General features: G+C 56.4%; 1 protein-coding gene across 1 annotated transcript in view; it reads left to right on the forward strand.

Moving 5' to 3' along the window:
* Positions 1-347: 347 nt before the first annotated feature.
* Positions 348-13403, forward strand: part of JAKMIP1 (janus kinase and microtubule interacting protein 1) — an 83569-nt gene continuing 70513 nt past the window's right edge. Inside the window, exon 1 of the mRNA XM_054582226.1 lies at positions 348-435. The gene's annotated coding sequence lies outside the window, so the exon portion shown is untranslated. The remainder of the gene's footprint in view (positions 436-13403) is intronic.

Consider the following 13403-nt stretch of genomic DNA (forward strand, 5'->3'; position numbering starts at 1 on the left):
CCGCTCCCGGCGTCGGCCCCGGGCGGGGGCGGGGCGAGCACCTCGCCCTCCTCTCTGACTGACAGGAGGAAGGGCCAATCGTTGAGGCGCCTCGGGGGAGGGGCGGGGCCGCGCTGGGAGCCGGGCGCCGGGCGGCCGCGGGAGCTGCAGCCGGGAGTGTGCGGCACGCGCCGGCCGGCTGCCGGGAGCTCTGTCACCGGCGCTGCTACAGCTGGACTCCGGCGAGCCGCGCGCGCATCCGTCCGTCTTCATCATTTGCTTCTTACGTTTTTTTATTTCCCACGCATCCTTTTTCTTTTCCGTTTTGTTCGTTTTAAGGCGGGGGCGGCGGCAGCGTAAGCTAGGGGCAGGAAGGTGGCGGCCGGAGGATGCGGCGCGGGGCTGCGCTCGCTACGCCCGCTGCTGCTGCCCGGCTCGGGCCTGAGCGCCGAGCAGGTAGGTACAGGTACGCCGGGGCAAGGGAGGCGCGCGTTGCCCAAAGGGGACCCGCGGACCTTGCGACCGATGGGCGGACCTGGTGGCAAGGGGCGCGGGGACCGGTGCCGCCCCACCCAGTCGCCCACCTCCTCCTCCAGCCTGCGCGACCCCGCCTGAGCCTCCCGCCACTCTCGCCTCTCACTTCGGTGGGCCCCCACCCTTTCGTTCCCATCCCCCACTCCTCCAAATCTCCCTGCAGCATCTTGCAGCCGGAGGCTTCTGCGTCGCCTCTTTCCCTACGCCCCCTCCCTCTCCAGCCACAGCCCCCCGCTCCCTCCCTCTCCCTCTCTACCCCCCACCCCCTCACGCCACCCCCATTTCCATACCTCGGCCATTCCGCCCCGGAACTAAGGAGGGGGAGGGGGATCCACCAAGTGCCTCCGGGGAGTGGCTAGGGGGGCGTGGCCGGCTGGTACCCTCAGTGTCCTACCCGCCGAGTAGGTCAGGGTCCCCGGATCCGGGCCGCGGTGGCAGAGGGGATGGAGCCTGGGGCCGCGCAGCGGCACCTGGGGGCCAGGAGGGTGAGGCCGCCTTGCCTGCACCCCACCCCACGCACAGCAAACGCTGCCGCAGCTCCTGCCACGCACCCCCCCGCGCTGCTCCGCCCACGTGGGCGCAGGGGAGGAGGCCGGAGAGACGGGAAGAAAGGCTGGTACCCAGCGTCCTGCCCGGCCGGCGCGCCCTGGGCGCACTAGGCCTCCGGAGATGGCGCACGGGCATTGGCTTCAGTGGGGCTCGGCGCCTGGTCGGGCACCCTGCGTTCAGGCGAGCGGCCTCTCAGGCCTGCATTAGTGCACCACGCCCTCGGCTCCAGCTCCCTCTCTCCCTCTCCCCCTCTCCCCCTCTCCATCTTTCTGTCACTCCACCCTCTTTGCTGCGGGCTCCTGAGGATCCGGCCTGGTCATCCCTGATAGAGGCTGCATGCCAGCCTTAGACTTTCGCCCTAGAAGCACCCCTGCCCTCTTCCTGCCTGCTTGGCCGGCCTGGGCTCTCTGCCAGCCTCTGCCCGGCTCCTTAAGCTCTAGAGATACAGTATCGAGCCGCGGGGCCTCCTCCTCCAACCCCACCCTTCCACGCGCACTCCCAGCCCGCTGTCCTTGGACCTTTGCCCCTGCTATCCCTGCTTTGGGCACACCCTCCCTTCAGCGGGCCAGCTCCTTCTGGGCCAAGGTCAAGGAGAGCCCCTTGCCCCTCCTGTGCTTCCCTCTGTGGCATTGCCGGACACATTACGGCCCCTCTGATAGCCTCTGCCTCCCTGACCAGATTAGGAAGTCTGAGAGGGAAGGGAGAACCTCAGCCCCTCACACAGGGCTCCACCCACAGTAAATACAGGGGCTGGGGGGCCCTCACCCCTAACTCAGCGAGACCCACTTATGTGCTGCGAGGCTGTGGGAGGAGCTGGCTTCTCCTCCAGGACCCTGGGCAGGCCTGTGGCATCTTCATGAGCCCTGGTGGATGAGAAGAGGGGAAGATTTGGGGATGCGGTGGTGGTCAGGGCACCCCAGCAGGATGCTTGCCCAGGCGGCCGTTTCGGTTCCCAGGAGACCTGCCACTCCGAGGAGTTTCCGCTGTACAACTCGGTGGAGGCTGATGGAGGATCGCGAAGTTTTTGCTGTTGTTGAGACGCGCGCCCCGTGGCCTGCCGTGCTGGACGGCTCTGCGTCCCCCTCCCGCCCCCCGCCGTCTGGGGCAGCTCTCGCTCTGCAGCTTTCCACACCCAGAAGCCCCCCCGGAGGCCCAACAAACGAACCATCCACGGCTCCCACTGCCCCGTGACCTCCCAGGCTCCTCAGGCCCGGGCTCTCCTGGCCCCCTCCTCCCCCTCCGCCTGCCCTGTCTCAGCCTCGGCGCCACCTCTGTGCTCCCTGGACACATCTTCGCACTCAGGCCCCCCCCCAACACACACATCCTGTATGTTTTTCCTAAAAATGCCCCCCCTTGCCTGTCTGGAGAACCCTTATTCCTACAATAAGCGCAGCTCTCTTGTTACTTCCTCGTGGTGTTCCCGGGCACGCCCGGCAGATCGTGTGGCCTCTGGCCTGTGCTTTCTCCGAGCTTTATTCCCACGCACAGGGTAACATCTGTCCTCTCCCCTGAAGCAGACCTTGCCCGCTGGAGGCTGGGGGCGCAGCGAGGTCTGAGAGGCGTCTGGCTTTGCTGGGGGCTCCATCTCCCTGGAGGCAGTCCCACGGGCTCCCCTTCTGCCAGCGCCCGCCCGTGAGAGACACGCACAGAGCGGGAGAGAGCGTGAGGGGCTGCCCTGGGCCTGCGGGGAAGGCTTCAGCAGGAGGAGGAGGCACGCTGGAGCCCCGACCCTGCACTCTGTGCCGGGGGAGGGGTGGCAGAAGAAAGAACTCGGGGAGACGTGAGCCAGCAGCAGCGAGCAGATCAGCGCTGCGTGCCGTGGCTGTTTAACTCTCCAGGTTGGGAACCCAGCCAGCGGTTCCCATTTGGCCCCCGTCCCTCACTCAGCTGTGATTGGGCGGGCACCTCCCTCCTGGGCCTTCTACCTAAAACAAGGTGCCTCCCCAGGGAAGGTTGGGGAGGACCGCAGTGTATCCCGGACCTCAGTCACTCTCCCTCCGTGGTGGTCGGGCCAACCTGTAGGCCTTGGGAGCTGGTCTCACCTGTGTCCTGTCCCTTACGGCCGTGCGATCGTGGGCAGCAAGGCTGCCCTCCCAAGCCTCCCTGTCCGGTACGAGTGGGGATGGCGCTGTTTCTCTGGCTGGGTCGGTGTGGGGGTCAGGGCTGTGTTCTCTGGGCACAGGAGGCACTCATGGAGGAGGAGGAGGAGGAGGAGGAGGAGGAGGAAGCGTGTAATAAGTGATTTAAAAGTGACCCCGTTAGCTTTTTCACAGAGCAGACGTCACGGAGGGTGTCCCTGGGTAACACCCATGAGCAAGGCCTTCAAGCAGTGGCGGTGAAGAGGGAGGGCCTGGGAGGGGGCACGGGGGCGCGAGGATTGTGCGGACTCGCGTGAGGAGGTGCAGGGCGGCCTGTGAGGACCCTGAGCTCAGAGCCCACTTAGAGAAGGCCACCTCCCCAGTCCTGGGGCAGACCCTTTGATGCCTCTTTGACCTGGACTGCCCTGCTCAGTGCGTGGGGGAAGGTGGCTCCAGTCACTTCCACCCAGTTCCTAGGAAAACTCTCAGTGGGACTGACGGTCATAAGCAGCTGCCCTGGAGCCGCGAAAGAACAGGGCTGGGTCGGAGGGGCCGCAGTGCGGACTGGCTCAGGTGCTCCCGGCTGTGTGACCTGGGATGAGCCGCTTCACTTCTCTGTGCCCCATTCCTTTTTCTATGGTGTTCACATGAGGAAAATAGCTCTTGTTTCTTAAACTCCCACTTTTGCGGTGAGGTGTCTCATTTAAGCTGCACAGCAGTGCTCTGGGGGAAGGATCATGTGGGCACCTGACCAGCCAAGGCTGCGTGTGGCCAGGGAGGCAGGGCTGGGAATCCCCAGTCGCTGGGCCTTGCTCTAGTGCGGCTCCATGGAGCACGCCGACCCCTGCACTGGAAGACGACCTTCCTACCGGGCCGGTGGGTGCAAGGAACCAACCAGAGGGGCCTCCTCGGTGCTTGTAATCGAAGCTCAGGAAAGGAGTCCAGGGCTGGCCAGCAGGGGGACCTCGGCACTGTCACTCTAGCCCTGAATGCTTTCAGACAATGTTTTCTTTGCTCTGGCCTTTCCAAGGCCAGGTGGCCAGCCCACCTGTGTATGGGCCAGTGGGGAGGGGCAGAGACAGGAGGGGACGGGGGCGGGGCGGGGGGGCGGGCCTCACGCTGTGAAGGGCGGGGCAGAGGGCCCCCTCCTGGAGGCGTCGGGAAGGGCAGGAGGGTTTGGCGGGAGGCTGGGAGGCCGCTGACAAACTGGTTCAGAATGGCCTTGAAAAAGCAGCAGAGAAGGCCCGGTGCTAAAGCGCCTGCGCTGCTCAGAGTGAGGGAGGGGCCCGCTGTCCAGCGGGGACAGGGGCTGGGCGCTTGCCTTTGCTGTTAGTGTTTATTTTCAGAATCGTAACAAGAAGTATTTTACCAATGCCACTTTTGTTAGTTATAACAGTTAACATTTGCTAGGCACTTAACCGGCGTCTATGTCAGGGCTTGGCATAGGTATGATCCATCTGCCCACCGCCTGTTTGTAAATAAAGTTTTATTGACACAGCCCTGTGTCCATTTGTGCACCTGTTGTCTGCGCCTGCTTTTGCGTTGTATTGGCAGAGCTGGGCACTGGCGGCAGACACCTGTAAAGCCAGAAACATTTACAGAAGGAATTTGCTGCCCCGCCCCCCCTCCTTGGTCTCTCCGTCCGTGACTTGAGTCCATTCAGTCCTGGACACAAGCCGAGAGGACAGGGCTGCGTTTCCCATTTCACAGGTAGGGACAGAGAGGCTCTCAAGCCTGTCCAAGGCCACAGAGCCGGTAAGCGGGGAGCAGGGATTTGAACCCAAGCAGCCCATGTTATTAGTATTTTTTATGGGAAAGGAGGGATTTATATATATTTTTTTAGCTTTAATTGAGCCTTACCATATTCAGACAAGGTGGTCTGGATGATATCTATTCTAAAAGATCTGTTGACAATTTCTTCATGGCCTGGATCGTGACCATTTCTTACAATGTTATTGTGTTAAATGTATTTACTATTTAATTATGGTTAACATATTACCCATGTTTAAGTGCCCCGTTCAGTGGCGTTAAGTGTGTTCACACGGTCACACGACCACCCCCACCTCCATTTCCAGAACTTTTTTCTGTCACTTTGTCACCCGGACTGGCAGCTCGCTTTGGTGACTGTGACCCCTTGCTGCCTTCAGGGAGTTTTGTCGAGGAAAGCGAGCGTCGGCGACCCATATACGTACAATGCAGCATGGGGGGCTTTGGTGGCAGCTGTGGGTTCGAACGCTGGCCCTGCCGTTTGCCAGCTCTGCTCGTGGCCAAAGCATCTGCACCCTCTGAACCCTCCCCAACTCAGGGTCCTCTCTGTAAAACAGGGTGCGCCCCGGCCCCCCACCTGCAGATCACGTGGGGTGAGGTTGAACTAAGGAACAGAGAAGGCCCAGCCTTGCGCCGTGGGCAGGAGCCACGGTGCTGCCCCCTGAGCGGCCACACCTTAATCGGGTATAAGATCCACTTCTCCATGTGGCCCTTGGCCTCCCGTTTATCCTTTCCAGGGCCTGGAAGCATCCTCAGGGCCCACCGTGCCTCCTAAAACCCCGGCCCGGCCCCAGGAGGACCCACACGCTGTGCGGATGCAGGCGTTCTCTGCCCCACGGCCCGGGCTTGGCTGAAGGGCCGCTTTCAGGAATGAAAGAGGGTCTGTGTGCGGCCATCCCAGGACTGCCAAGGGCTGCCCATTGTGGCAGTAATGGCCTTGTGTGTGCTCGGTCAGGGGACGTGCTGGCTTGGCCCACTGGACCCGCGCCTCCACCTCGGCTGCATTTTGATTCGGGAGTCCCAGACTGGCCCCTGGGCTGAGGGCAGGGGGGTGGGGCCCACCAGCGAGGGTGACCTGCTTCCTCTGGGGAACGGGCAGATCGCGGGGAGTACGGCGTCGGGAGTGGCAGCACCAAGTGGCCTGGTAAGGCAGCTTCCTGCGTCTTTGAAACTTGGAGCCTCTGTCTTCTCTCTTTTCCTATGTATCCCGCTGCTTCTGGAGGAGGTAGATCTCTCCTGTCTGCTTGCCGGGACGTGGGGTTTTATTGAACAGGATTAGGACCTGCCTCTTCTGTTGAAATAATTCCTTTTCTTTCTCCCCTGTCCTTTATAAAAAGTTAAATGGAGGTGAGATTCAGGGAACAGACGATTAACCACTGCAAAGCATACCATTCGGTGGCTTTTAGCGCATTCGTGACCTGTGCGGCCACCACCTCTGTCCAGCTCTTTTCGTCACCCTCACAGGAAGCCTCGCACCCTTGAAGCGGTCGCTCCGCTCCCCCGCCCTTTCCCTCAGGCCCTGACAACTGCGATGTGCCTTCTGCTTCTCGACTTCTCTACTCGGGACATTTCATATAAGTGCAATCACACGCCACTGGCTTCTCTCACTCAGCATAACGTCCTCAGGGTTCATCCATGTTGTAGCCGGTGTTAGTGCTTTAAGCCTTTTTGTGGCTGAATACTATTCCAGTGTATGGACATACTACATTTTATGGTCTGTTGGTGGATATTTGGTTTGTTTCCACCTCTTGGCTCGTGTGAATAGTGTTTGAAGCAAGACTTCCAGTGTTAAAACCTTCCCGGGACCTTGGCTGCCGGGGTTTTGTTCTTCTGTTCATTGATCAGTTCAGCCATTCGTCAGATAGGCGTAGAGGCGCGCTCCATGCCAGGCCCTACTGGAGCTTCCAGCCTTACATGTGCTTGACATCTGGAGAACAGTTTCCTGGCTTCTCATTTCGCAACCAAGAGTATGGGAGCGCCTTGAGGCAGGAGGGATGGCATAGGGGCCAACGGAGCGGCCTAGAGAGGCAGCTGGCACAGCGCTGGGGGCCTGGCTGCCTTGCTGTTGGACTCTCCCGCTTGGAGCGTTTGTGTTTGCTGCTTGCTGCCTGGCATGCTCTTGCCCTGCCCTGGCCAGAACTGGCTTCGTCTCATCCTTCACGTCTCAGCCTAAATTCCCTCCTCGGAGAGGCCGTCCCGGCCTGTCCCAGGCAGCTGCCACCTCCCCTCCACTGCTGTGCTCCTTTGGGCGCTGTTCTGAAATCGTCACGATCCAAAACGGGTTTGCTTCCTTGTTTATGATCAGTCCCTGTCCCCATGAGCTAGAATGGAGGCAGTTTCCCAGCCCCACTGCTCCACGTCTGGGACTAGAGCTCATCGTTTCATCTTTCTGAGCTTCTTTTGTTCAGAATGTCCTATGTCCTGGGGTTGGTGTGAAGGTCAGAGGTAACCTAAGCAGACTGTCCAGAGCCACGTCGGGGTGCAGTAGGGGTTTGTGCCCTGGTGCTGCTGCTGGTGGCAGTTGTACAAGTGGTCATGAAGCTTGAGAATGAGTTCCTTAATTCATACACTTGTTTGTCTTGAAGAAGCCAGGGGGCCTCCTGGGGCTGAGTGTCCAAAAAGGCAGCCACACGGGGCTACGGAGCCCTGAAATGTGGCTTGTCGGAATTGACCTGAGCAGGTGAGTGAAAAATACGCACTGGATTTCAAAGACTCGGAATGAAAAAGAGAGCCAAAGAGCTCAGTAATAATTTTAACATTGATTACAAGTTGAAATGATACTATTAGATTTATTAGGCGAAGTCAAACGTTTTATTAAAATTAGTTTCACCTGCTGCTTATTTTTTTAATGTGGCTTCCAGAAAATTTGCAATCGCTATGGGGCTCACATTGAATCCTTGGGTAGCGCTGCTGTGGATTGTAAGCTCCCGGAGGGCAGGAACCGGGCTCAGGATGGCTGCCGTGCCTCCTGTGAAGCGTGTGACTCTAGGCAAGGTAGGTCATTTTTTATTTTTATTTTTTTTGTGCTTCAGTTTCCTCTCCTCTAAACAAGATGCTCAGCCTGGTGACGCTGACAGTGTACCTTTGAGGGCCTCCAGTGTGCCCCAGCAGGGAACTAGGGCCCCGTGAAGACCAGGCGGGGCGAGTCTCTGCCCTGGGCAGCTTTCATCCTTGAGTGGGCTGGGGAGGGGAGACGCACAATCTCTGCAAGTTTGATAAAACGCAAACCCAGCCACCAAGACTGTGTAGTTCCTAAAAGACGTAGGTAAGGAGGCGTGATGGAAAATCATACTGGGGACGAGAGCTGGGTCTTGTTGACCTTAAACAAACAGCCAAGTATTTCTCCAGCAAAAAGAGTTTTGGGGTGAAGGAAGAATTGCAATTCCGGACATGTGGTGTAATGGCAAGTCATGAACAAGTCCTGAGAAGAAGGAGGAGGAACGTTCTTTTGTAGAGGGAAGGGGACTGCCATAAACACAGAGTTCATTGGAGGAAACCGGGAGTGGGAAGTGTGGTGGTTTTTCATTGGCTGAGTGAATTCTGGGCAAGGAGAAGATCCTCCTCCTTCCTGCTGGAGCAGGAGAGAAGAACATCTTCCTATTCTTGGAAGGTGGGATGTAGTCTTTTCCTGTTTGGGGTAACGGAAGCCGGGTGGTAGGTGTGAGGGCTCCCCCTACAGGCTCCCCCAGCTTTAATGTAAATGAGGTTTCTGTTTGTTCATCTTCAGTCTCTAGGAGCCATCAGTGCGGTCCTCGTGAGCAGAGCAGGGATGGACCTAGTCTATCGTGGTGCAAAGTAGGCTTTTCTAACGGGCAGGCAAAATGCTTACTTTGGTATGGCTCCAGATCGTTGGGCCACTCTCCTGGTCACCTCCACTCTGCACAATGGCTGCGCCAGGACTGTACTATTGAGTGAAGAATTTGCAACTTCACGTTCTTGGTCCACAGGTCCCTGAATGCAGGAGACCTCTCCGAACATCTTCCCACAGTGGGCGGGGCTGGCCCCCGCCACCATCTCTGATTGGACGAGGGCAACCGATTCTGCCACATCTGATTGGGCGAGGGCAGCTGATTCTCGGGGCGTGGGAAGGCCACCCTGTAGTTTTGTGAGGCTCCTCTTCCCCGGACCCTGTCTTCACTGCTTTCTGATAGGCCTGGGAGGGAACCTGGTTTGAGCCCCGGATTCAGCCAGGAGCCACGAGGGAGATCAGCCACTTCTCCCCCAGCTCTGGCTCCCTGTCCGGGTCGCAGGGTGCCTGTGCTCCACGTGGAGAGATCCCCAGAGAGGGCGTTTCTCATTTCCGCAGGGGTCAGCTGACGTTGTCCTCCTGCTTCCACACCCGCACTTGCTTGCAAGCACCTAGTGTGACGCTCGCAGGACCCCCTAACCCCGTGTTTGTATAAGGTCCCTTTTTTTTTTTAATTGGCCTGATTTCCCCCTTTCTCCCAAGCGGAGCCTCAGAAGAGGCTTTGGGAGACACCTCTTTTTGGAGGTCAGCAGGGCCGCTTCCTCAGGCCAGGGCAGCTTGGGCAATGAGCTCATGGAGCCGCTGGTGCTTGAGTTTCTCTGGCACGTTGTGGGGGCTTCGGGGATCAGGGCTGGACAAGGTTTTTCTGGCCAACCAGGCATTTATTTTGAACAAGGGCCTGGATGCCCCAAGCCGTGCGTGATCTGTTTACTCTCCCAGGCAAATGGGCGCTTCACTGACACATCTCTCTTTCCCTGAAAGTGTGCTGGTCCCCAGGGTGAGCCCAGTCAGTCAGGACCTGGGCTTTCTTGTAGGGATGGCCAAAACGAACGCGAAACACTTTGGACCAAATACACAAACAAGCCCTGTCGCTGGGTAGGATATCAGGGACTGAGTGTGCTCAAGCCAGAAGATGGGGCGGGGGGTCCTGCTGGGTTCGCCAGCCCAGCTGTTCACAGCACAGACTGTGGCTTGGGGTTTCACAGTGCCCAGGTTCCTGGGTGGTCGCTTCCTTTCGCGTCTGTCGATGAATGGTAGGCTAGCTGTCGAGGGTTGGTGGGGCGTGTTAAGTACTCTGGGGCAAGGGTGTGCGCTTATGCGTTTAGGGAGCAGTAGGCGCAGGAAGGGCCTCTGCCCCCCAGAGCCTCCTCGCACCTGCGCCCGCTCTCAGTGAGAGCCAGGCCACGCACCTGAAAACGCCCAGCGGCGGGCTGTGTTAGGCACTCCCACCGTCCCTTCCCACCTTGGTCCGGAGCACTGAGCTGTGGCACACTTCCGGCCACCGCCTGGCACGAAGGGGACCCCGGAACGCTGCAGAGGGCCCCAGGCCTCCTGCGTGTGGGAAGGTCAGGCTGTAGCCTGAAATCTTCCCACACAGGAGGCTGCTAATGGACGTTTTTTGTGGATGGTAGTCTATGACTATCGGAAGAATAATCAATTTGCTTCCATTTACTGGGACCAGAGAGAAAAAGATTATGATCGATTGGAACATGAGCCATTTAGGAACTGAGAATGGTCAGAGGTACTTTTGCTTTCTGAATTAAAAAGAGGTACACTTCTGAAGTTCTTGCCCTGACTCATCTGCCAAACACAGTGCCTGACTTACTTAATGCAAAAGAACACAGTAAGGAGGAATAGAGGCAACAAAAAGACATGAGGTGTATAGAAAACAAAGGGTAAGATGGCAGATGTGAACTCAACTATACCAATAAGAGTATAAAATGTGAATAGATTAAACAACCCAATCAAAAGGCAGATATTGTCAGGATATATTAAAAATGATCTAACTGAATGCTCCAGGAGACACACGTCTTTAGATCCAAAAATACAAATAGATTGAAAAAGGATGGAAAAAGTTCCATCATACAAAGAGTAACCGCCAGAAAGCTGGAGTGTTTATACTGATACCATGCAAGAGAGACAAAATAAAAATAGAGATAAGAGAGTCATTTCATAACATTTTATAATGACAAAAGAGTCAGTCCATTAGGAAGATGTAACAATTATAAACATATATGCATCTAACAACAGAGCATCAAAATACATGAAGTAAAAACTGACTAAAATGAAGGGAGAAATAGATAATTCAACAATAGTAGCTGGATACTTCAATACCCCACTTTTTTAAATTGATTTTTTTGAGAGAAAGAGAGAGAGAGAAACATCAATTTGTTGTTTCACTTATTTATGCATTCATTGGTTGATTCTTGTATGTGCCTTGACTGGGGATCGAACACAGAACCTTTGTGTACCAGGTTGACGCTCTAACCAACTGAGCTACTTAGCCAGGGCTGTCCCACTTTCAATAATGGGTAGAACACCCAGACAGAAGGTCAACAAGGAAATAGAAAACTTGAATAACACTATAAACCAGCTAGACCTAACAGACATCTATAGAATCCTCCAGCAAGAACATCAGAATTGCATACTCTTTCTCTTTTTTAAATTTTTGAGGTATAATTGACATATAACTTTATATTAACTTCAGGTATAAAACACGATGATTTGATATTTGTTTATATTGTAAAATGATCACCACAGTAAGTCTAGTTAACATCTACCACATGCCTGGTTGGGAAACTTTTTTTTTCTTGTGATGAGCGCTTTTAAGATCTACTGTCTTAGCAACTTTCAAATGTGCAACACAGTGTCATCAAACATCGTCGCCATGCTGTGCCTGACACCCCCAGGACTTATGTATTTTACAACCGCAAGGTTGTGCCTTTTGACCCCTTCACCCATTTTGCCCCCCTGCCCCCACCTCTGGCAGCCACCAATTTTTTTTTCTCTGTATTTCTAAGCTTGTTTTTTCCCCCCACATATATGTGAGATCATATGGAATTCTGCCTTTCTCTGTCTGTCTGACTGACTTATTAACTTAGCACAGTGCCTTTAAGGTCCATCCATGTTGTTGCAAATGGCAAGATTTCATTCTTTTCATGGCCGAGTAACATTCCCTTGATTGCGCGCGCCACTTCCTCCCCATTCATGCCCAGCGGGCACTGAGGGTATTTCCATATCATGGCTATTGTGTGTAATGCTGCGGTGAACTTGGGGCTGCCTATATCTCTTTGACTTAGTGTTTTCATTTTCCTTGGATAAACACCCAGAGGTAGAATTGCTGCATCATATGGCAATTCTAATTTTTATTTTTTGAGGAAGCTCCATACTGTTTTTCCGCGGTGGCTGCACCAGCTTACATTCCCACCAACAGGGCACGAGGGTTCCCTTTTCTCCACAGCCTCACCGAGAGTACATTCTTCTCAAGTGCACGTGGACCATTCTCCAGGGCAGACTGTATGCTCGGCCATAAAAACGTTGATAAATTTGAAAGGATCAAAATAATTCAAAGTCCGTTCTCTGACCACAGTGCAATGAAATCAGAAATCAATGCCGGCAAACACAGGGCCCGGCCCACAGCTGAGGCTAAGTTCCACCTTGTCAGCCCGACACCCAAGCCTTCACGCCTCCTTTCCAGGCATCTCAGCCTCCGTCACGCCCAGTCACGCCTTCCTGTCCTGGCCCAACTGGGCTGACGGCTCCCGTGCCCAGTGTTCTGGCTTCCGCGCCTTTGCTCCCGCTGCCCTGCTTTCTGGGATGCCCGTTCCTCTGCCTCCCCCACCCCCCCGTCTCAGGTCTGTGTCCGCTCATCCTGGGGGGCCACCGGACAGTTAACATTTGCTGTGCCGCTTCTTTGATCTTGTATGCTCTTTGCATAGTTTAAGATCTTTACACCTAAAAAACACGAGAATCAAACACGTGTTGCCCCAGACCCCTGACTCCTGCCCTTTCCCCCTGACCAAGTACCTCCGTGGAGGCCTTGCGCTCCACAGCACGTGGTTGGAAACCCAGGTCCGGTCATCACCCCGCGTGTCCCGGCGGGTGGTGGTTCTGCTCCCACTTCGGCAGCGACGGCCATCCCCTCACAGACGCCTGTGTCTGCGGGTGGTCACCCGCTGGAAGGGAGCGCGAGGCCGTGGTGTCGCCGGCTCCATTCCTGGTCAGAGCGGGCTTCCTGGCTTGCAGAAGGCCACCCTCTCGCTGTGTGCTCACTGGGTAGGGGGGACAGAGAGAGCCAGCTGTCTTGCGCCTCTCCCTGGAAGGGCTCTGATCCCGTCAGCAGGGCTCCGCCCGAACGATCTAATCAGTTCCCCAGAGCCTCATTTCCAACACCACATGCTGGGGGTTAGGGTCCCAGCCTATGAATTTGGAGAGGACGCAGACAGTTGGTCCACAACACTGGCCCCCCACTGTGTGCCGGCCTTGACCGTGCCCGGCCCCCTCTGCTCCTCCTGTCTTTGCACGTCTGCAGGCAGACGGCTCGGGCCGCTGCCTCGGACACTTCCCTTTCCCGTCCGGCCCCCATGTCTTTCTGTCCAATCTGTGAGGCTCTTGCTGTTCAGTCTTTCTTTCTCCCTGGCTGGAGCTCAGGGCCTGGCACGACAGGCCATGGGGTGCCATTGGGTGAATGAGGGAAGGAATGCACGGGGCTTGTGCCCTGTGGCTGCACCCCTGCATAGATGCCATTC

The sequence above is a fragment of the Pteronotus mesoamericanus genome, unplaced genomic scaffold (assembly GCF_021234165.1).
Source record: "Pteronotus mesoamericanus isolate MK-2021 breed Mesoamerican mustached bat unplaced genomic scaffold, CSHL_Meso_final contig_68, whole genome shotgun sequence".
NCBI classification, from domain to species: Eukaryota; Metazoa; Chordata; class Mammalia; order Chiroptera; family Mormoopidae; genus Pteronotus; species Pteronotus mesoamericanus.